The sequence below is a fragment of the Chiloscyllium plagiosum genome, unplaced genomic scaffold (assembly GCF_037043375.1).
Source record: "Chiloscyllium plagiosum isolate Xiang-an unplaced genomic scaffold, Cpla_swu_hap1 HiC_scaffold_4, whole genome shotgun sequence".
NCBI lineage: Eukaryota > Metazoa > Chordata > Chondrichthyes > Orectolobiformes > Hemiscylliidae > Chiloscyllium > Chiloscyllium plagiosum.
This window is the reverse complement of record NW_028270142.1, coordinates 113,371,754-113,396,038: the sequence shown is the minus strand read 5'-3', so window position 1 is coordinate 113,396,038 and position 24,285 is coordinate 113,371,754. Positions and strand designations below refer to the sequence as shown.

The following is a 24,285-nucleotide window of genomic DNA, read 5'->3' as shown; positions in this document are numbered from 1 at the left end:
CTTAGAATTGATGAACAGGTTATTGGTGAGCATCAGTGACTGATTCTTCTTTCCATCTCTTTGGTAGTGATTGGGCATAAGATAATAAGGTGGTAATTTGCAAGATTGAATTTGTCCAGCCTTTTGTGGACAATACACACATTGGTAATTTTTCACATTGTTGAGTAGATATCAATATTCCAGATGTGCTGGCATAGTTTAGCAGAGGTTTGCAGGATTATAGCTGAGTTGCTGTTTCTGCCTGTATGCCATACTGTATCCATGGCTGTCAGCCATTTCTTGATGTTCTGGAGAGCTGAGAGCATGGCTAACGAGAACGATCTCCTTGAACTTCTGGTTGAAGGTACATGCAAATGTTTCACCATTTAGTTTATCTCACATGCCTGATTCTAACCTTTTTAGAAACATTGGTAAATAATCTGTGAAGTACGATACACAACTTCCTAGACCAAGTCACAGATACAGTCAGATAGATGGGTTAACTCCAGAAAAGGTAGGAGTAGGCAGGTAATACAGGAGACTTCTGCGGCTATTCCCATTTCAAAAAGGTATGTTGTTTTGGAAAATGTAGGGGCTGATGGATTCTCAGGGGAATGTAGCATGAACAGCCAAGTTTCTGGTATTCAGACAGGTTCTACTGTAATGAGGGGAATGTCAGGTTCGAAGTGATCAATTGTGATAGAGAACTCTCTAGTCAGAGGTACAGACAGACGTTTCTGCGGCTAGCAGTGAAAAATCAGAATGGAATGTTGCCTCTCTGGTGCCAGGGTTAAGGATATCTCAGAGAGGGTGCAGAATGTTCTCAAAGGCGAGAGGGACCAGCAGAAGATCATTGTACACATAGGAAACAATGACATAGGAAAAGTAAAGGATGAGATTCTGAAGGAAGATTACAGAGAGTTAGGCAGGAGGTCCTCGAAGGTAGTAATATCTTGATTAGTCACACGGCTAGTAAGGGTAGGAATAGGAGGATAGGGCAGATTAATGAGTAGCTGAGGAGCTGGTGCAGGCGAGAAGGATTCATATTTTTGGATCACTGGCAAATAGGGTTAAGGAGAATCCAGAGCATTTTTATAAATACTACAAGGGCAAAGGGTAACTAGGGAGAGAATAACGTGCCTCAAAGATCAGCAAAGCAACCTAAATGTAGAGCCGCAGGAGATGGGGGAGATAGTAAATGCATATTTTCCATCAGTGTTTACTGTGGAGAAGAACATGGAAGATATAGAATGTGGGGAAATAGATGGTGACATTTTGAAAAATGTCCCTATTATAGAGGAAAAGTTGCTGGCTGTCTTGAAATGCACAAAAGTGGATAAATCTCCAGGACCTAATCAGGTGTGCCATAGAACTCTGTGGGAATCTAGAGAAGTGATTGCTCGGCCTCTTACTGAGATATTTGTATCACTGATAGTCACAGGTGAGGTGCCGGAAGACTGGAGCTTGGCTAACGTGGTGCCACTATTTAAGAAAGGTAGTAAGGTCAAGCCAGGGAACAATAAACTGATGAGCCTGACATCAATGGTGGGCAAGTTGTTGGAGGGAATCCTGAGGGACAGGATGTATATGAATTTGGAAAGGCAAGGACTGATTAGGGATAGTCAGCATGGCTTTGTGCATGGGAAATCGTGTCTCACAAACTTGATTGAGTTTTTTGAAGAAGTAACAAAAAGGATTGATGCGGGCAGATCAGTAGACATGATATATATGGACTTCAGTAAGGCATTCAACACGGTTCCCCATGGGAGACTGGTTAGCAAGGTTAGATCTCATAGAATACAGGGAGAACTAATCATTTGGATACAGAACTGGCTCAAAGGTAAAAGACAGAAGGTGGTGGTGGAAGGTTACTTTTCAGACTGGAGGCCTGCGACCAGTGAAATGCCACAAGAATCGGTGCTGGGTCCACTACTTTTTGTCAATTAAAGAAATGATTTGGATGTGAACATAGGAGGTATAATTAGTAAGTTTGCAGATGACACCAAAGTTGGAGATGAGGTGGACAGCGAAGTAGGTTGCCCCAGAATACAATGGGATCTTGATCAGATGGGCCAATGAGCTGAGAAATGGCAGATGGAGTTTAGTTTAGATAAATGCCAGGTGCTGCATTTTGGAAAGGCAAATCAGAGCTTTCCTTTATTGGTCAGAGCACTGAGTACAGGAGTTGGGAGGTCATGTTGCAGCTGTACAGGACGTTGGTTAGGCCACTGTTGGAATATTGCGTGCAATTCTGGTCTCCTTCCTATCGGAAAGATGTTGTGAAACTTGAAAGGGTTCAGAAAAGATTTACAAGGATGTTGCCAGGGTTGAAGGATTTGAGCGAGAGGGAGAGGCTGAACAGGCTGGGGCTGATTTCCCTGGAGCGTCGGAGGTTGAGAGGGTGACCTTACAGAGGTTTATAAAATCATGAGCGGCATGGATAGGATAAATAGACAAAGTCTTTTCCCTGGGGTCGGGGAATCTAGAACTAGAGGACATGGGTTTAGGGAGAGAGGGGAAAGATATAAAAGAGACCTAAAGGGCAACGTTTCACACAGAGGGTGGTATGGGTATGGAATTGAGCTGCCAGAGGAAGTGGTGGAGGCTGGTACAATTGCAACATTTAAGAGGTATTTGGATGGGTATATGAATAGGAAGGGTTTGGAGGGATCTGGGCCGGGTGCTGGCAGGTGGGACTAGATTGGGTTGAGATATCTGGTCGGCATGGACGGGTTGGACCAAAGGGTCTGTTTTCATGCTGTACATCTCTATTACTCTATGACTAGCACTTCCACATCACAACCGATAGATACCCACACACAATTAAGCATATAACTTGTGGGGTACCACTTCACAAAACGCATGGAGAGATGAGGAGACAGTGTCTCATGTCTACCTTATCTGAAACTGGGTTTGAACCCACACAGTTGACATTATTCTAACCTATTTGCTAGCCAAGTTAACATTTGTATATGATGTTTCACTATTTCAAAAGAGTCTCATAGAAAAGTGAGCATTAATAGGCCTGGTAATTTTGTGTATCACTTTTAATTTGTTCCTTCACTGATTTTCAACAGCAGAGGGATGTCAAAATGAAGCCACATATCGGGATTTGTTGGAGTATTAGTGTGTGCTAGGGCAGGTACCACTATTTGTGAGTTGCTGTTTGTTATTGCTGAGACTTTGTGGTTTCTTGCACTCCAGGTGGTCCAGGTTCCAGGTGGTCCTTGTTTATCTGCGCAAGAAAGAAAATGTGTTAGGTTAGAAGTGTGTCACCAAAACTTTATCACCACAAGACTGAGTGAGCATATCATCGATAGGAATCCACTATATCAGATAGAATCATGCATGGCTCATGTTCAGTATTACAAGTTTGATGTAAGCTCACAACAGAAGTAAAGACAGTGCTTTCTTACTTTTGTTATTAGGTATTCCTGATGAAGGGCTTTTGCCCGAAACATCGATTTTCCTGCTCCTTGGATGCTGTCTGAACAGCTGTGCTTTTCCAGCACCACTCTAATCCAGAAATTACTTTTGTTATTGCATTGCTCTGAATGGAACTGAGTCAACAGGCTGAGAGGGAGAAAAGATATCTCAAAATATATTCAACCTTCTTTGTAATAATGAGCTTCAAATGACTCAAGCATAATGTTCCCTGACTGAAGGAATTAGTAACACTTCAAAGGTGGCAGCTCCAGCACCAAGCAGGTATAAGTTGCTATCACTTAAATAAAAACGTATATTTATATAGCATCTTTCACAACCTCAGGACATCCCAAAACCCTTCACACAAAGTCATTCTTAATTGACATTCAGACAAATTCAGGGCTAAAACTCAACTCCCAAAAATGGTGGACTGGGGAGGTGTTCAAACTTAAAATGCAAAAAATATGAAGCAGGAACCAGATCCACCTCAACCGTGGGTGGCACAGTGGCACAGTGGTTAGCACTGCTGCCTCACAGTGCCAGAGACCAGGGTTCAATTCCCGCCTCGGCGACTGACTGTGTGGAGTTTGCACATTCTCCCTGTGTCTGCGTGGGTTTCCTCCGGGTGCTCTGGTTTCCTCCCACAGTCCAAAGATGTGCAGGTCAGGTGAATTGGCCATGCTAAATTGCCCGTAGTGTTAGGTAAGGGGTATGGGTGGGTTGCGCTTCGACGGGGTGGTGTGGACTTGTTGGGCCGAAGGGCCTGTTTCCACACTGTAAGTAATCTAAACCCAAAGTGACAAGAAGCAGGCAACCAATGTGTTTGCAAGGAATGAATTGTTCATTTCACTATCATAATAACACAGCTTGCCTTCATTCTGTTTAGCAGTTATTCCATTTTTAAATTCCTTTCAACTGGATTTCCAAAGCTTGTGAAAACTCAACAGGTACAAGGAGGCGACAAAATGTTGATTCTGTTAAGGTGAGTGAATGCCTTTTTTGAACAGGAGGGTCACAAGTGCCCAAGATTCCAGTAAACACCTCCCAAGCTTCACCACCAAACCCACCCAGTTATCATCAATACTCCCAACTGCCAGTTCTGTACAAGATCACTATTTTTCCTCTGCTTTCATCTGTACCCTTTCTCATGTCTCCCTGGATTGCTGTTTCCCCTCCCGCCACCACTATCTGTTCCCAATTGCTCTCACACCTATCCCCTTCTCCAACTCCATTTGGCCATCACCCAATACCTCAAAACCTCAAAAACGCTTCTCCAACACATCTCCAATACATGTAATATTCAAATTCATTCGAAGTCCCAAATGCATAGTTAATTCACAGCACAATAAGCTAAAAATCTTCCTTCTGTGCTGTATTTTTACATGATTCTAATGTACCTACCTGCTTTCAGAGGTAAATCATATCTTCAACTGTACAGCAATCCCTCAGCACTCCTTATAGGGCCAGTCTAATTTAAGTGCCCAAATTCCTGAAGCAAGGCTTTAGCCTGCAATCTTCTATTCCAGAGGCACAGTGTTATCAGTCTAAAGCTTATAGCCCATAGGTTTCTCACATCCACCCAATCAGGCAACTGGACCTCACATTACTATCTCTCATCATTCCCTTAGTAACACAATAGAGTGCCAGCCTTGAATTTTGTCTTCAATCCCAAGAAATAGGACTTGATCCCGGAACCTTATGACTCAGAGGCAAGAGAGCTACCATTATAGCAAAGGCTGACACTGAGTATATAAGTTAACAATAATGTTAAAGCTATTAATGTTAAAGTCTAGGAAAGGAGAATACCTCAACAATACATAACACTTTATTACCATTACAGTGTATGAAAACCAAAAGTATTTGCAGAAGGTGCAAAAGGAATTTACGACAATGATGCCAAACTATCAAGAAATATTATGTAAATTTTTTCTAGTAAGAGAAGACTGAAGGGTGGCGAAGTTATCAAAATAATGAGAGGAAATGAAGATACTTCCACCTGCATTAAGATCAGGAGACAGAAGAAGCCTACAGAAATAAAGTGATTGGCAAATAGAGTAAAATGTGCGAAAATGTGAAATTATAATTTTGGCAGAAAATGTTTTTAAAAATCAAAATCATGACAGAATGCAGAACTAAGATACACAGAGATCTATGTGGCCCATGCATTAATTGTGGAGGTTAAGTATGTAATCAGGAAAGCTAATTGAATGTGTCACAAAGCTAGTCCCTTTTTATTTCCTAAAAGTTATTCCTTAGCTCAAGGAGACTCTGTCCTTGATTTTTTCAGAGGGGTAATAAACCAGGCTGGGCTCCGATCAGTCTGGTTTGGTACAGAGATGAAAAGAATTTTGAGAGGCCTTTTGTTTATATGTAAACAGATGAGACTTCAGGCCAAAGTGGTCATGCTTTAGAAGTAACATGTATAAAGATAGGTGAGTAGTCAGCTCTCAAGCTGAGTTCAACTGAACAGTTTTAGTTAAGCGTTGAACTGGGAAGTTCTACAAGGAGCTGTGTGAAAACTCTCTTTTTTCTGCTCTTCAAAGTCAACCTGTAAGCATGTGTTCCATTTATATTGTTTTTTTAAAGGGAGTTTGCTTATTGGGACTGTTGTGTATACTTGGAACAGCATAATTAAGTCTAGTTGGATTGGTTGTATGGGTTCTTTATTCTGTTCTTTGTGCTTCATTGTGTAATTTTGTGAATAAAGTTTTGTCTGTTTTAAAATCTAGTAGTCAACCTTGCTTACTTACTCCCGATAATTTTCACTGTACACATACTGAAACAAATTGCAACGTTATGGTCTGGGGCTGCCTGCTTAAGAATATTTTGAGTCATCTTGCCTAGTCCATAACAAATGTTATAATTTATCATAAGGGGAATTGAATATAAAAGAAGGGAGGGTGTGCTTTAGTTATGGAGACCTCTAGTGAGACCACATGTGGACTACAATGCACAGTATTGATGGCTTTATTTAAGGAAGGACCTGTTGTAAGGTTTAAGACTTGGAATGGGCTGGTTGTCAAATGAGTCGAGAGTGTATTGGTAGAAAAGCGCAGCAGGTCAGGCAGCGTCCAAGGAGCAGGAGAATCGACATTTCAGACATAAGCACTTCATCAGGAATGTCTCTTGTGGGTTGAGGCTGAGAGGTAAATGGGAGGGGGTGGATTTAGGGAGAGGTAGCTGGGAAAGCGATAGGTGGATGAAGGTGAGGGAAAAGGTGATAGGTCAGAGGGGGAAGTGATGGACAGGTCCAGAGGGTGGTGCTGAGTTGGAAGCTTGGGACTGCGATAGTGCAGGGAGTGGGGAAATGAGAAAGCTGTTGAAATCTACATTTTTCTGGTGTGGTGACTGGGTCCTGAAGTGGAATATGAGGCGTTCTTCCTCCAGGCATCGGGTGGTAACAGTTTGGCGGCGGAGGAGGCCCAGGACCTGTCTGTCCTTGACGGAGTGGGAGTTGTTCAGCCATGGGGCAATGGGGTTAGTGGGTACGGGTGACCTAGAGATATTCTCTGAAATGATCCGTAAGAAGGCATTCTGTATCCCTGATGTAGAGGAGACCACACCAGGTACAACGGATGCAATAGATGACATTGATAGAGGTACAGGTAAATTTCTGATGGACGTGGAAGGATCCCTTGGGGCCTTGGACAGAAGTGAGGGGTGTGTTGTGGGCACAGGTTTTGCATTTCCTGTGTTGGCAGGGAAAGGTGTGGGCCGGTGGGGGATGTGGACCTGACGGAAGAGTCACATAGGGAATTGTCTTTCCGGAACTCTGATAGGGGTGGGGAGGGAAATATATTTTTGGTGGTGGGGTCCATTTGGAGGTGGCGGATGTGGCGGAGGACGTATGCGGAGGTTGGTGGGGTGGAAGGTGAGGACCAGGAGTTTCTGTCCTTGTTGCGTTGGGAAGGGTGGAGTTCAAGGCAGTGGTGCATGAGGTGGAGGAGATATGCTGGAGGGTATCGTCAACCACATGGGAAGGGAAGTTGCAATTGCCACTTCTGCCACCTCCAAACGGACCCCACTACCAGAGATATATTTCCCTCCCCACCCCTATCAGTGCTCTGGAAAGACCATTCCCTCTGCGATTCCCTCATCAGGTCCACACCCCCCACCAGCCGACACCCAACTCCTGGCACCTTTTCCTGTCACCCCAGGAAGTGCAAAACCTGCGCCCACACCACTCCCCTCACCTCAGATTAGCCATGATCTTATTGAATGGCCAAGTAGGCTCAAGGGGCCGAATAGACTACTTCCTCTGCCTCTTATTCCTATGTTCATATGTATGTAAGAAATGCAATAAGACACCGAACAGAGAATTCAGGAGAATTCTTTTTACCCAGAGCTTAGAATGTGAAATTCACTACCACAAGGAGTAGTTGAGGTGAAAAACATTGATGTATTCAAGGGAAAAATTGCTAAGCTCATGAGGGAGCAAAGAATCAAAGGGCTTTGATTTGAATTGGTTGGAGAAGAATGGAATATCACGCTTAACTCCACCCCCACGCCGATCTTCGTCACCACGTCTAACCCCGCCCCCACGTCGATCTCCATCACGTCTAACCCCGCCCCCACACCCAACTCCGCCCCCACGTCGATCTCCGTCCCTGCCCCCACGCCCAACCCCGCCCCCACTTCCAGTTCCAGCTCCACACCAGGTCCTAGCTCCCAGCCCTGCCGTGTTTTCACCATCCCTCCAGAACTACCCCTCTCTGAGGATGAACGATCAGTCCTCAGCAGTGGCCTTACCTTCATTCCCCTGCGCTCTCGGATCAACGAGTTCAACATGCGGCGTGACATCGAACAATTCTTCCGCCGCCTTCGTCTCCGTGCCTACTTCTTCAACCAAGACTCTTGCCCATCCTCTGACGACCCCTTGTCCCGCCTCCAACACACCCCATCCACCTGGACACCCCGTGCTGGCCTCTTACCCGTCCTCGATCTCTTCATAGCCAACTGCCGCCGCGACATTAACCGCCTCAACTTCTCCACCCCTCTCACCCACTCCAACCTCTCACCCTCAGAACGTGCAGCCCTCTACTCCCTCCGTTCCAACCCCAACCTCACTATCAAACCAGCAGACAAGGGAGGCGCAGTAGTAGTTTGGTGCACCGACCTTTACACCGCTGAGGCTAAACGCCAGCTCGCGGACACCTCCTCCTACTGCCCCCTTGACCATGACCCCACCTCCCACCACCAAACCATCATCTCCCAGACCATCCAGAACCTCATCATCTCAGGGGATCTCGCATCCACCGCCTCCAACCTCATAGTCCCACAACCCCGCACCGCCAGTTTCTACCTCCTGCCCAAAATCCACAAACCTGACTGCCCCGGCTGACTCATTGTCTCAGCCTGCTCCTGCCCCACCGAACTCATCTCTGCATACCTCGACACAGTCCTGTCCCCCTTAGTCCAAGAACTCCCCACCTACGTTCGGGACACCACCCACACCCTCCACCTCCTCCATGATTTTCGCTTCCCCAGTCCCCAATGCCTTATCTTCACCATGGACATCCAGTCCCTGTACAACTCCATCCCCCATCATGAAGGACTTAAAGCCCTCCGCTTCTTCCTTTCCCGCCGTACCAACCAGTACCCTTCTACTGACACCCTCCTTCGACTGACTGAACTGGTCCTCACCCTGAACAACTTCTCTTTCTAATCCTCCCACTTCCTCCAAACCAAAGGAGTAGCCATAGGCACCCGCATGGGCCCCAGCTATGCCTGCCTCTTCGTAGGATATGTGGAACAGTCCATCTTCCGCAGTTACACTGGCACCACCCCCCCCACCTTTCCTCTGCTGTATCGGCGCTGCCACGAGGAGGTTGAACAGTTCATCCACTTTACCAACACCTCCCACCCTGACCTCAAATTCACCTGGACCGTCTCAGACTCCTCCCTCCCCTTCCTAGACCTTTCTATTTCTATCTCGGGTGACAGAATCGACACGGACATTTACTATAAACCGACCGACTCCCACAGCTACCTAGACTACACCTCCTCCCACCCTGCCCCCTGTAAAAACGCCATCCCATATTCCCAATTCCTTTGTCTCCGCCGCATCTGCTCCCAAAACCGTACAACCCAGATGGCCTCCTTCTTCAAGGACCACAATTTCCCGCCAGACGTAGTCGACGATGCCCTCCACCACATCTCTTCCACTTCACGCTCCTTCGCCCTTGAGCCCCGCCCCTCCAACCGCCACCAGGACAGAACCCCACTGGTCCTAACCTACCACCCCACCAACCTCCATGTACAACGTATCATCCGCCGTCATTTCCGCCACCTCGAACGGACCCCACCACCAGTGATATATTTCCCTCCCCTCCCCTATCAGCATTCCGAAAAGACCACTCCCTCCGTGACTCCCTCCTCAGGTCCACAACCCCCACCAACCAACCTCCACTCCCGGCACCTTCCCCTGCAACCACACGAAATGCAAAACTTACGCCCACACCTCCCCCTTTACTTCCCTCCAAGGCCCCAAGGGACACTTCCATATCTGCCACAAATTCTCCTGCACCTCCACACACATCATCTATTGCATCCACTGCACCCGATGTGGCCTCCTCTATGTTGGGGAGACAGGCCGCCTACTTGCGGAACGTTTCAGAGAACACCTCTGGGACACCCGGACCAACCAACCCAACCACCCCGTGGCTCAAAACATTAACTCCCCCTCCCACTCCACCAAGGACATGCAGGTCCTTGAACTCCTCCATCGCCAGATCATGGCAACACGACAGTTGGAGGAAGAGCGCCTCATCTTCTGCCTGGGAACCCTCCAACCACAAGGGATGAACTCAGATTTCTTCAGTTTCCTCATTTCCCCTCCCCCCACCTTGTCTCAGTCAAATCCCTCGAACTCAGCAACGCCTTCCTAACCTGCAATCATCTTCCTGACCTCTCCGCCCCCATCCCACACCGGCCTATCACCCTCACCTTGACCTCCCTCCACCTATCGCATTTCCGAAGCCCCTCCCCCAAGTCCCTCCTCCCTACCTTTTATCTTAGCCTGCTGGACACACTTTCCTCATTCCTGAAGAAGGGCTTATGCCCAAAACGTCGATTCTCCTGCTCCTTTGATGCTGCCTGACCTGCTGCGCTTTTCCAGCAACACATTTTCAGCTCTGATCTCCAGCATCTGCAGACCTCACTTTCTCCTATCAAGTAGAATGTCAGCATAGACTAGTTTTACCAAATTCCCTGTACTAAGCTGTAAAAAGTTTGTAATCTGTAAACTATAGAACTTAATGATTTATTTCAGATCTTACCTTCTGGTGCCAATGATCATTTTAAAAAGTCTTGACCCTGAATTCAGCTTTGATCTTTATTTCATATGCAATCACTGCAGTGTACTGAATGTGCCAGTGACAGTTATACAAGTAGCATCATGAACTAAATGTTCAACCAAATATATCAATAACAGTAAAACTCTTAACATTGTTCAAGGATTCCAAAAAAAAGATCAAGATTGGACTGTTAAACCTTACTGAAGAAAGGCTGAAGTAGCAGAACAGAGTACGATACAGTACATGTAAATGTCAATTCGGAGGGCAAATAGGAAAACATTCCTTGAAAGCTGAATGATTAAATATACCTGATGTGGTAGTAAACCACACAGACTAGGAAGGTTTTAGGTTTGATACCTGGCTAACGCTGAGTTAACAGTGGGAATAGCAGGAAAAATGCAGGCATGCTAGGAATTAGAGACAAGCAGAGGGACCTGATTGTTGAAGGCAACTGGACAGGTGGATAAACAGATTAAGAAGGCATTTAGGAAACTTTGCATCATACAGTCATACAGCATGGAAACAGACCCTTCAGTCCAACTTGACCAGGCATCCCAATCTGACTTGGTCCCATTTGCCAAGATTTGGCCCATATCCTTCTAAACCCTTCCTATTCATACACCCATTCAGGTGCCTTTTAAATATTGTCATTGTACATACCTCAACAACCTCTTCTGGCAACTCATTCCTTACATGACCATCCTCTGCATTTAAAAGTTACCCTCAGGACCTTTTTAAAGTTTTCCCTCTCAACTTAAGTCTATGCCCTTTTGGTTTGGATTACTCCCACACTAGGAAAAAGACCTTGGCTATTCAATCTATCCATGCCCCTCATGATTAGATTAGATTACTTACAGTGTGGAAACAGGCCCTTCGGCCCAACAAGTCCACACCGACCCGCCGAAGCACACCCACCCAGACCCATGCCCCTACATTTACCCCTGCACCTAACGCTACGGGCAATTTAGCATAGCCAATTCACCTGACCTGCACGTTTTTGGACTGTGGGAGGAAACCCATGCAGACACAGGGAGAACGTGCAAACTCCACACAGACAGTCGCCTGAGGCAGGAATTGAACCCAGGTCTCTGGCGCTGTGAGGCAGCAGTGCTAACCACTGTGCCACCGTGCCACCCATGATGTTATAAGCCTCCATGAGATCCCCCTCAGCTTCTGACACTCCAGAAAAAAAAGCCCCAGCCTATTTTCCCTCTGCCTCTAACTCAAATCCACTGCACCCTCCCTCATTTAATAATGTCCTTCCTCTAGAAGGGTAACCAGAAATATTTGCAATATTCTAAAAGTGGCCTCACCAATGTCCTGTACAGTCGTAACATGACATCCCGACTCCTATACGTAATGCACTGACCAATGAAGGCAAGTATGCAAAATACCTTCTTCATCACCCTGCCTACCTGTTCATATACCAATCCAGATGCCTTTTAAATGTTTTAATTGTGCCCGCCTCCACCACCTTCTCTGGCAGCTAGTGACAAAAAAGTCTAAATCTAAATCTATCTGCAATTCCACTTTCAAGGAACAATGCATGTGCCCCTCTAGGTCCCTTGTACACATACACTCCCTAGGGCCTTACCATTATGCATATAAGTCCAGCCCTTGTTTGCCTGACCAAAATGCAACACCTTACATTTATTTAAATTAAACTACACCTGCTGCTCCTTGACCCATTGGCCCATCTGATCGAGGTCCTGTTGGACTCTGAGATAATTTTCTTCACTGTCCACTACACCACCTATTTTGGTGTCATCTGCAAATCACCATACCTCCTATATTCACAACCAAATCATTTATATAAATGATGAAAATGATGGTATTTGCCCTTATTCATCATGGCATTGAATACAACAGCAAAGAGGTAATGATGGAGCTGCATATATCATTCATTAGGCCATAGCTGGAGTACTGTGTACAGTTCTGGTCGTCTCACTATAGGAAGGATGGGTTTGCATGAGAGAAGCTGCCTGGGATATTATCAGAATATTGCCTGAGCTGGAATGATTTAATTATAATGAGAGACTAGATAGGATGGTATTGTTTTCCCTAGAGCAGAAAAGGCTGAAGTGGACTGAATTGAAATGTACAAAATTATAAGAGTCAGAAGTACGATAGATCCAAAGAAACGTTTCCCCACAGTAGAGGGATCAACAATCAAATGGAAAGGTTTAAGGTTAAGCACAGGAGACTAAGAGTGGATTTAAAGAAGATTTCTTTTCACTCAGAGGGTTGAGGTATTTGGAACTCACTTCTTAAAGGGCAGCAGAGGCACCATCACAACATTTAAGAAGTACTTAGCTGAATGCTTGAAGTACCATAGCAAATAAGGCTCTAGGCCAAGTGTTGGAAAATGGGTCTAGAGTGGGTAGATGCTTGATGACCAGTCAGGACACGATGGGCCAAAAGGCCTGTTTCCATGTTGTAATTCTCTATGACTCAAGTCAGAAGGAGGTGCCTGATCAACCTAACCCAATACTAGGGATTGTTGATCAAATGTGCACTGAAATGGTGGTTGTGTGAGGACCAAAACTGTTTTGGTTGCCGTGCCTTGCCAACAGCCCCAATTTTCCCCAACCCCTGCTCCATAATCAATAAAACGGCCTGTGGCACTCAATGCTTTGCCCCTCACCAGAATAATCCACTGAACCAAGCAGATTTGGTTGTATATGTGCGCAACACATAGCATAGATCACAACATCTCCAGGAGAGGAAGGGAGAACACTGACTGACAAAAGAAATGCTGGCTGTACAGTCTGTTGCTTTTTTTCTTATTCACTCAGGAGATGTGGACCATGCTGACTGGGCCAGCATGTACTACCCGTTCCTAACTACCTCAGGGAAGGTGACAATTAGCTGTGTCCTTGAACTGTTACCGTCGTTTTGGTGTAGGTGTTCGGGAGAAAGTTCCAGGAATTTGACCCAGTGACGCTGAAGAAACAATAATGCATTTCCAAGTCAGGATGGTGAGTGGCTTGGAGGGGATCTTGCAACTGGTGGTATTCCCAATTACCTGCTGACCTTGTCCTTCAAGACAGAAGTGGTTGTGTGTTTGGAAGGTGCTATCTAAGGTGAATTTCTGCTGTGCATCTTCTAGATGGTGCACTGTGCTGCTATTGAGTGTCAGTGATGGTGTAAGTGGATGTGGTGCCAATGAAGCGTACTGCTTTTTCCTAGATGGTGTCAACCTTCTTGAGTGCTTTGGAGCTGGACCTATCTTGGGAAGTGGTAATTTGCCATCACATTCTGGTTTTTGCCTTGTGGATGGTGGACAGATCTTGGGGAATCAGGAGGAATGTTACTTGCTGCAGGATTCCTAACCTCTCAGCTGCTCTTGTACTCACAGTTGTTTTATGGATCGGTCATATATGCCTTTGTTTCATGAACGCAGGAATCTGAAACTGTGATCTGAGATAGAAACAAAGGTCAGTTGAAGAATAGAGGCTTCTGACTGGAGTCAAAAACCATGGAATAAGAACAATCAAGGGACATGGTACCTGATAGATCCTAAGTCTGGGATTTAATGATATATAGTTGAGTTGGGACTGAAACACATATGGGTATTAACTGAGAGATATGAACTGGGACTGGAAATCAGAGCCTAAAATTGGGATGCTTCACAAGAGCCAAGAATTGGGATTGGCAACAAATATTCAAAGAGTGTGGTGCTGGAAAAGCACAGTCGGTCAGGCAACATTTGAGGAGGAGGAGAGTCAACGTTTGATGAAGAGCTTATGCTCGAAATGTTGACCCTCCTGCTCCTTGGATGCTGCCTGACCGGCTGTGCTTTTCCAACACCACACTTTTTTAACTCTGATCTCCAGAATCTGCAGTCCTCACTTTCGCCTAACTGGCAATAAGTTATAGAATTCAACTTTCCCATTCTTGCGAACACCATCCAGGCTGCTGTTTCAGTTTCCTTGCTTCCTCATTTGTGGGAAACTGTGAAGAGCCAAGTTCATTATGTATTTTAGCCCTGTCATTGTGAGCACATCAACAGATCAACCTGAAACTAAGACAAATAAAGGAAATGTTGAACTGTTGGTGGTGCTGCCTTTTCACACGAGATGCTAAATGCAGACACTATCTGTTCTCTCAGCTGGACATTAAGATTGATGGTGCAATGTCTAAAAGGAGTGGACAGTTTTTCTTGGTATCTTGGCCTAACATTTATCCCTCATCCAACACCACTAAAAATTAGGTAGATTTAGTCATTTTCCTTAGTGTTACTTTTGTGATCAGGCTGTGAGTACATTGACTGTGGTATTTCTTACCTTATGAGAGCAGCTCCTTTGTGTTGAACCTATCTGCCCTTTGTGGTTAGGATCTAAAAAGATGATGCAGAATTTTTGGATGAGAATTGAAACTGATACTGTTTTAAAGCTGCTCAGTTTCCTGGAATATACAAACTGCGTGTAAAGCCCTGCCTTAAAATGATAAGAAACCAGTTGTACTCCATAATGTCAATAGAGAGAACCGTCCGCAAAGAATTACACTGCAAACATCAGCGCAACAACAAATTCTGTTTATATAGCACCTTTAACATTGTAAAACTTTTCAGGGCATTTCATAGCACATAATCGGGGAGGAGGCAGGAGAAATAATGGTACAGCTTGAGTTTACAAAGGGTGTGGTTGGTTTTCTGGAACTCTACATAAATTATCTTCTCATCAAGGAGGAAAGAATGACAGGAATCTGATCTGTCTATATCTTATTTATGTTTTTGTTGCTCTGCAACAACTGAGCCAGCCTACCTCCAGTAATGCTGACTAAAGGACATTTCTTAAGCTCTGCAGTGCTGTAGACAGGGGTGTCAGCAGGTTCAGAGTAGTCATTTCTTTTTAAACATGATACTGTCCCTCTCTGTGTCATATTTAAGGTATATCTGACCAAGTCAAAGGGACTATGCAGTGCAGAGCTGAGCCAAAGAAATCAGCAGGACCTAGATTCAACTTTCAGTTTGCTCTAAAATGAACTCTCAGTCTATCTCAATTTGAGGAAAGGTTCAATTGCTATAATTGGCCTCCTGCTGTCCACACAAGATGCAAATAAATCAGCTAGATCATCATTACCTAGCAGAATATATTACATTAAGAAATTAGTTAAGAACAGGATTGGGCTTAGCTCTGATCTTTTCTCCATATGGTCAAATGCCTCAAACACTTCAATGGATAAAAGTGAAGATTAATTTAATTTACCTCTGCCCCCAACACACCCCCATCATATGTTTCCCTTTCAACTGTCGTTGAATCCCTACAACACAGAAGTCAGCCTTTTGGCCCATCAAGCCCAAACCAATACTCCAAAGAACATCACAGTCAGACCCATCCCACTACTGATCCCCATAACCTTGCATTTCCCATGGCTAATCCACCTAACCTGCACATCTGTGGACACTATGGGAAATTTAGCATGGCCACTCCATCTAACTTGCACATCTTTGGACTGTGGGAGGAAACTGGAGCACCTGGAGGAACCCCATGCAGACACGGGGAAAACATGCAGACTCCACACAGATGATCGCCTGAGGTTGGAATCAAACCCGTGTCCCTGGTGCTGTGAGGCAGCAGTGCTAACCACTGAGCCACCATGTCGCATGAACACATTTGAATAAATGTTCACACTACACAAAGTTATTTCTGGGCAATCATAAGAAATTGGCCAGCAGCCAAATGTCTTTCCCTTGGGTATTCAAACATTCATTAAAACACAATTTGGAAGACTTAAACTGAGAAAATTCCAATTCAGAGATCACAGATTTTGGAATTTATGAAGAGTTTTCTCTTACAGTTACGTATTCTTGCCAGGTGGATGTCAACTAACATGTGTTTACATTTGATTTTTGCCAAATCTGTGGTGAATAAACCAGTACCCTAACCCATAGGGTATGCCCCCAATACAGATCATCCATTTAGCATAATACAGCCTCTGAGTCACTGCTATAGTTTCAAGTGTCACTCCAGAGACCTAAGCCCACAACCTATGGCAAGACTCCACTGTGACACAGATAAGAATGTTGTTCTTGGAGAAAACAGTAAATCAATGCACTGTCTGTGCTCTCAAATGGATGTTAAAGATCCAATGGCACCACTTTGACAACAGAGGAAGTTTTGCCCAAATAAAGGGGCCAATATTTATCTCTCAACAAACAACAAAAAAACAGATGATTTGCTCTTAATTTTCCAGACTATGGGACCAGGCTTTCAGTGGTTGCGAATTGTACTGTATGGTTCCTTTGACTCTTGTAGAATATACCTCAAATATGACACAGAGATACACATCCCATCAAAACAAAGTTGCTCCTCTGAAGCTGAGGCTACAGTACTCCAGAACTTAATGAGTGTAGTCCTTTAGTTATCATTACTGGTGGTGGGCTCAACTTGCAATCCCCTGAGGTCATGAAAAGCGCAAAACGAACCCAAGTTTCCACTTTCTTTAAATTAGGGTAATCTGAATACTGTGCCTGCACATGATCTTGCCTCTCTGATACAGTTACTGGATAGGAGAGGTGGATTTGCTAGTCCCTCAGCATGTGGAGTTTAAAGATCTTTTCGTCATGTTGAAGAAGTAACCTTGACTGCGATATCAGATAGGAGCTAGTACACTGTGATACGTCTTAATCAACAGTGCAGAAAAACAAAACTAATCTAAAAACATTATTTCTTTCTTGCTTGAAATACACTGCAGATGTTTGCCAATAATTACTGGTGTGCTCTGGGGTCACTTAAAATGACTCTTTTTCCTCCAATTTTATTTCAGATTTAATCTTATCATTTCAACAAATGCACTGTGATTTGTTAGCTCAATGTCCTAACATCCTGCTGATCACAGAAGTGGGGGCATTAGAGTCCCTGCTACAAAAACAAAAATAAAACACATCTTCTAATCTCGTGTGGCTGGGGCAAAGAATAACTTTATGTGTTAGTATGATAGCCACTTAAACAAACAATTGCAAAATGAAAGTTAAGTTATAGCAACAACTACTTGTGTTTTAATCAGTAAAACAACCGGATGCACTGTGCAGAAAAGTTATCAAACAAAATTTGACACGGAGCTACATATGGAGATATTAGAGGAGAAAAATATAGGTTATTGGGGTACCTGAAAGGGGGACAAAGAGGCAGGAATTTTCAGGGGTGGACTTCGAAAGCTTAGGGCTTCAAGAGCATGCCTGCCAACTGTGGAGCAATTAAAATAGGCCAGAACTGGGGAAAGCACATATACGTTGGAGGATTATAACACTGAAGAACATGACAGATATAAAGGGATAAAACCAGGGAGGAATTTGAAAACAAGCAATATTATCCTGATGGGAACCAGAGCAGACCCACAGACTGAAGCTAAAATCATTGAATCTTACATTCTACAGCACAGTGTGAGGCTACTTGGTCCATCAAACCTTTGTTGGCTACATTTAACTCTCTTTCCTCCATGTCCTTTCACTTTCACTTCTTTTTCAAATGCTTAACTAACACTCTTAAAAACTCTTATGGATTTAGTTTAGATAAGAAAAACATTTTCATGACCTCAGGATATCACAAAGTACCTCACTGCCAATGAAGTACTTCTGAATCATCATCAATTTTGTAAAGTGTAGAACACAGTTCGGGTAAACACAGTCTTACACACAGCATGAACTAACTGACCCGAGCATCTCTTGAAAGCATTGTTGAGGAAAAAATTATTCCTGTGAAAATGAGGAATAGAAATGGCAAGATTAGGGAACCATGGATGACAAGTGAAATTGTGAGACTAGCAAAGAGGAAAAAGGATGCATGCATAAGGTCTAGGTGACTGAAGACAGACAAAGCTTTGGAAGAATATTGGGAATGTAGGATCAATCTGAAATGAGGAATTAAGAGGGCTAAAAGGGGTCATGAGATATCCTTAGCGAGCAGGGTTAAGGAAAACGCCAAAGTCTTTTATTCATATATAAGGAACAAGAGGGTAACTAGGAAAAGAGTTGGCCCACTCAAGGACAAAGGAGGAAAGATATGTGTGGAGTCAGAGAAAATGGGTGAGATTCTTAATGAGTACTTTGCATTGGTATTCACCGAGGAGAGGGACATGGTGGATGTTGAGATTAGGAATAGATCTTTGAGTACTCTAGGTCAAGTCGGCATAAGGAGGGAGGAGGTTTTGTGTATTCTAAATGGCATTAAAGTGGACAAATCCCCAGGTCCAGATGGGATCTATCCCAGATCACTGAGGGAAGTGGGAGACAAAATAACTGGGGCTTTAACAGATATCTTTGCAGCATCCTTGAAAATGGGGAGGTCCCGAAGGACTGGAGAATTGCTAATGTTGTCCCCTTGTTTGAGAAGGGTAGCAGGAATAATCCAGGTAATTATAGATCAGTGAGCCTGATGTCAGTGGTAGGGAAGCTACTGGAGAAGATATTAAGGAATAGGATATATACCCATTTGGAATAAAATGGGCTTATCAGTGAAAGGCAGTAAGATTTTGTACAGGGAAGGTCATGCTTACAAACTTAATAGAATTCTTTGAAGAGGTGACAAAGTTGATTGATGAGGGAAGTGATGTAGTTGTCATATATATGAACTTTAGTAAGACATTTGATAAGGTTCCCCATGTTAGGCTGATGAAGAAGGTGAAGATGCATGGGATCCAGGGTGTTCTAGCTAGATGGATAGAGAACTAGTAGGGCAACAGGAGACAGAGAGCAGTAGTGGAAAGGATGTTCTCAAAATGGAGACCTGTGACCAGTGGTGTCCCACAGTGACCTGTGCTGGGACTCCTGTTGTTTGTGATATACATAAATGATTTGGAGGAAGGTGTAGGTTGCCTCGTTAGCAAGTTTACAAATAACACTAAGATTGGTGGAGTAGCAGATAGTGAAGGGGACTGTCCGAGAATACAGCAGAATATAGATAGAATGGACATTTGAGCAGAGAAATGACAGATGGAGTTCAATCTGGACAGATGCATTTTGGAGGATGCAATTCCAGAGCGAACTAAACAGTAAATGGAAAAGTCCTGGGGAAAATTGATGTACAGAGAGAGCTGGATGTTCAGGTCCATTGTCCCCTGAAGGTGGAAACACAGGTCAGTAGAGTAGTCAAGAAGGCATATGGCATGCTTTCCTTCATCGGACGGGATATTGAGTACAAGAGTTGGCAGGCCATATTACAGTCATATAAGACTTTGGTTCAGCCACATTTGGAATACTGTGTACATTTCTGGTCGCAAGATTAGCAAAAGAATGTGGATGCTTTGGAGAAGATGCAGAGGAGGTTCACCAGGGTGTTTCCTGTTATGGAGGGTGCTAGCTATGAGGAAAGGTTGAATAGATTGGGATTATTTTCATTGGAAAGAAGGAGGTTGAGGGGGGACCTGATTGAGGCCTACAAAATCATGAGTGATGTAGACAGGGTAGATAGCAAGAAACGTTTTTCCAGAGTGGAGGACTCAATTACTAGGGGTCACGAGTTCAAAGGGAGATATATGTAAAAGTTCTTCACGCAGAGAGTAGTGGAATGCATTGCCAATCTCCACTAAGCTGAATGGAGAGGCTGACTAGGCTGGGGCTGTTTTCCCTGGAGCATTGGATGCTGAGGGCTGACCATATAGAGATATATAAAATCATGAGGGGCATAGATAGGATAAATAGACAAAGTCTTTTCCCTGGGTGGAGGAGTCCAGAACTAGAGGGCATAGGTTCAGGGTGAGAGAGGAAAGATATAAAAGGGACACAAGCGGCAACCTTTTCACACAGATGGTGGTACGTGTATGGAATGAGCTGTCAGAGGAAGTGGTGGAGGCTGGTGCCATTACATCATTTAAAAGGCATCTGGATGAGTATATGAATAGGAAAGGTCTGGAGGGATATGGGCCAGGTGCTAGCTGGCATGGACGGGTTGGACCGAAGGGTCTGTTTCCATGCTGTACATCTCTATGACTCTATGGGACTCTAAATGGGACAAGGTTAGGTTAGGATATCCAGTCATCATGGACGAGTTAGACCAAAAGGTATGTTTCCGTGCTGTCTATCTCTATGACTCTATGAAAGAGATTTTGTCACTAATATCCATCCACCCTGCTCTATGATCTGACCATCATGACCCTTTTATTTAGACTCTCGTCCAAGAATATTTCACCTGTTCCACGACTGCTTGGGAGTCCTAGGGTATTGTACTGAAAACAACTCAGGTTCCCACCTGGTGCTGCCAATTGGTCAAGCTGCTGATCTCTGATTAGTCGGCAGTTTTTGGTGGCATGGACCTCTTTTATGTGGATCCTAATACTGGTTGAAATCTTGGCAGTGACCAATCAGGTGCCCGAGAGCTAGATGATTCGCAGGCTTCAACATCCTAACATACATAGAATTCTTCCTTCTCTATCTCTCCCGCTCTCAGACTTAGTCCGAAAATGGGAGCACGCTGTCACTGAAATTGAATGCATTGTGATCAGGAGAAGTCGAGAGATATTTTGCTTTTGTGTGTGGTATGTCAAGCATCGGAATGTATGAAGCAAAGCCAGCATTTTATTTCAGCAAAAGTAACAGTCAGACTGACATTCACACAGCCTCAGTAGATAAGAATCAGCACTTTGTATGTCCACATAGCAGGCAGTGTGCTGAATGTTTTGTACTGCAGGTGTTCCATTACAAGAGTTCCACACGCAGCACATTTGAGAACTCTGTGGTTTTGTTTTTCTTCAAAAAGTAGAACCAGCTGACATAGCCAGACATTTCAAATTTTATTTCATTTGCACAGAGTTAGGAAGGAGCTAATGAGATATACGTATTTTGTTTACAGTGCTCCTCCAATAACTTTGGACTGAGATATGTTGCACACCACTTTATTGCTCATGGTGCATAGTTCTGTATGCTTTGATAACCCCTGTTAGTGTTAAAATTTAACTACATAGAGAATAGATTTCCAAAGGGAATATTTGAATCTATTGTCATAATTATTGTGGACAATTAAGACAAACCCTGCAAAAGTTCATTCTCATAATATGGAAAAATGAATAAGAAAAAGAAGCAGTTATATTATGCTTTTCAAGGCACCAGACACCTCAAGGAATTTGAAAACCAATGAAGTACTTTTTGAAGTGTGGTCACGGGTGTAATGAACAATGCAGGGCAGCTAATTTGCATGTGGCTAACTTCCACAATGTGATACTGACCAGATAAACTGTTTCTCATCATGCTGATTGTCTGTATCTCTGTCCGAGTCTGTAAAAGCAATTCATCTAGCACCAATACCCTGCATTTTTCTTATTTATTTGCAATTTGTTTTCTCGTTAAATTCAATTATCTTTTGAAATCCATGATTAAATTTGCCTCAATCATTTACTCCATTCCGGATCTTAATCATTTGCTGTGGCGTAAGGACTTTCCTCCTGTATCACGAAGAATTTCCTTCCATTTCTTATTTAACTCATGTACTACATTAGTATTTTGTGTGATATGGAAAGCATCTTTTCAATCTGATGTCAGCAACCTGGAATAGGAATTTCAGTGTTGATGTGATGCCAGGTACAGACATTGTACGTTCCAAAAACTGGCAAATAGATTAATAGCCCAGTAATGTAACCACAAACATCTTAAGCTTGTCATTTACTAATTTTTACATCTGATCAGCTAAAATAGAGGAATTCAGCACAATCAAGCATAAAGCTTTAAGTTGTGTAGATTTCAGCTTGTTTTATGAGGCCTCAGTATTTCAATCGGGCAAGTAGGTACAACAATGTCATACTGAAGGGTGTAACTATTTACTTGACTCGGCTGGAATGCTGGTTTGTGATGCAGAATGATACCAACAGTATGGGTTCAATTCCCACACTGGCTGAGGCCACCACGAAGGTCTATATACTCAATCTTGTCCCTTGCCTGAGGCATAGTGATTCTCAGGTTAAAATCACCACCAGCTCTCTCTCTCTCTCTCGCTCTCTCTCTCTCGGTCTACTGAGAGAGCAGCCCTATCCTCTTAAGGGACTGTGGCAACTTTACCTTTCCTTGTACAGATTCAGTAAAAACCTCCAAAACCTCAATAGTAATAAAACATAAATCTTTCCAACCAGACTGTATATCTCTATGACTCTATGACACACCAACAGAATTCTTTATGGAGAGTGGCAGAGAAATAATTAATCTGGCAAATTCTTCCAACAGTGCTCATCTAAGCAGACATTTCCATTAGGCTGATGGGTACAATCGTTTAATAAGAAACAACTGTTTCAAAATGCATGCTGACAGTAATATAGTGGCATATAGTCTAAAACTGTCCCTAAAAACCTTTGCCCATGAAGCTTATGAGGTAAAAAAGGATGGATATTTCTAATGTATCCAGTTACAAAGTGGAAACCCTGAAATACTACAGAGAAGCTGATTGCGAAAGTGGGACATTTCATAAGTTAGCCAATAAATAATGACTCTGTAAAATTCAAAAATTGTCTTCAAAAAGATTTACAAGGATGTTGCCAGGGTTGGAGGATTTGAGTTATAAGGAGAGGTTGAATAGGCTGGGGCTGTTTTCCTTGGAGCATCAGAGGCTGAGTGGTGACTTTATAGAGGTTTATAAAATCGTGAGAGGCATGGATAGGATAAACAGACAAAGTCTTTTCCCGGGGTAGGGTAGTACAGAACCAGAGGACACAGGTTTAGTGTGAGATGGGAAAGATATAAAAGAGACCTAAGGGGGCAACTTTTTCACACAGAGGGTAGTGTATGGAATGAGCTGCCAGAGGAAGTGGTGGAGACTGGTACAATTGCAGCATTTAAAAGACATCTGGATGGGTTTATGAATAAGACGGATTTAGAGGGAAATGGGCCAGGTGCTGGCAAGTGGGCCGAGATTAGGTTGGGATATCTCGTCAGCATGGGCGAGTTGGATGGAAGGGTCTGTTTCTGTGCTGTACATCTCTATAACTTTATGACTTTTCCACGGTCTTCCTGACACTGTGATCTCTGTCGTAAAACCGTCAAACATGTTCGCACTGCTACAGTCTGGCCTCACCTCCTGGTTAACTATTGTACAGTTAAAACTGTACCTTCAGCTGTCCAACATTCTGCAATTCCCTGACTAAATGTTGGCTCCTCTCTACCTCTCCTTCTTTCTGTAAGATTCTTCTTGAAACCTATGTTCTGAACAATTTTTCAGTGATTTGCCCTAGAATGTGGATTAATGTCAATTCTTATTTGTCACCTTCCTTTGAAGTGCCTTGGAACATTTTACTACATTAAAGATGCAATATAAATGTAAATTGCTACTGTTGTGGGGAGAAGTGTCCTGCTGAGGAGACAATCTTTAAATGTATTTCTGGTAGAAACTGTTCCCTTGGCACTTCTTGCTTTCTGAGAGCACTAAAACAATTGGCAGTAGAATCCTTTCTGAATTCCCAACCCCACCCCATCCACCACCACCTTCAAAAACAGATCCTAGGGTAAGGTATAAGCATTTACAGGAATTGTGGTGGTTAACATCTTCTTTAGAAAGGTTCCAGTGCTGAAATGTGGTTCTTAATGGCTCCTTTTCAGTCTAATACTGGAATAATGAAGACATAACAATAACATTAAATTGTCCACTTGATAAAGTACACCAGGATT

At 43.7% G+C, this 24,285-nt stretch overlaps 1 long non-coding RNA gene across 1 annotated transcript in view; it reads right to left on the bottom strand.

The window, feature by feature from the left end:
- Nucleotides 1-3,021: 3,021 nt before the first annotated feature.
- Nucleotides 3,022-24,285, bottom strand: part of LOC122549544 (uncharacterized) — a 56,139-nt gene continuing 34,875 nt past the window's right edge. Inside the window, exons 2-4 of the long non-coding RNA XR_015756856.1 lie at nucleotides 14,987-15,039; nucleotides 3,396-3,552; nucleotides 3,022-3,214 (exon numbers count right to left, since the gene is read on the bottom strand). This is a non-coding gene — a long non-coding RNA (uncharacterized LOC122549544). The remainder of the gene's footprint in view (nucleotides 3,215-3,395; nucleotides 3,553-14,986; nucleotides 15,040-24,285) is intronic.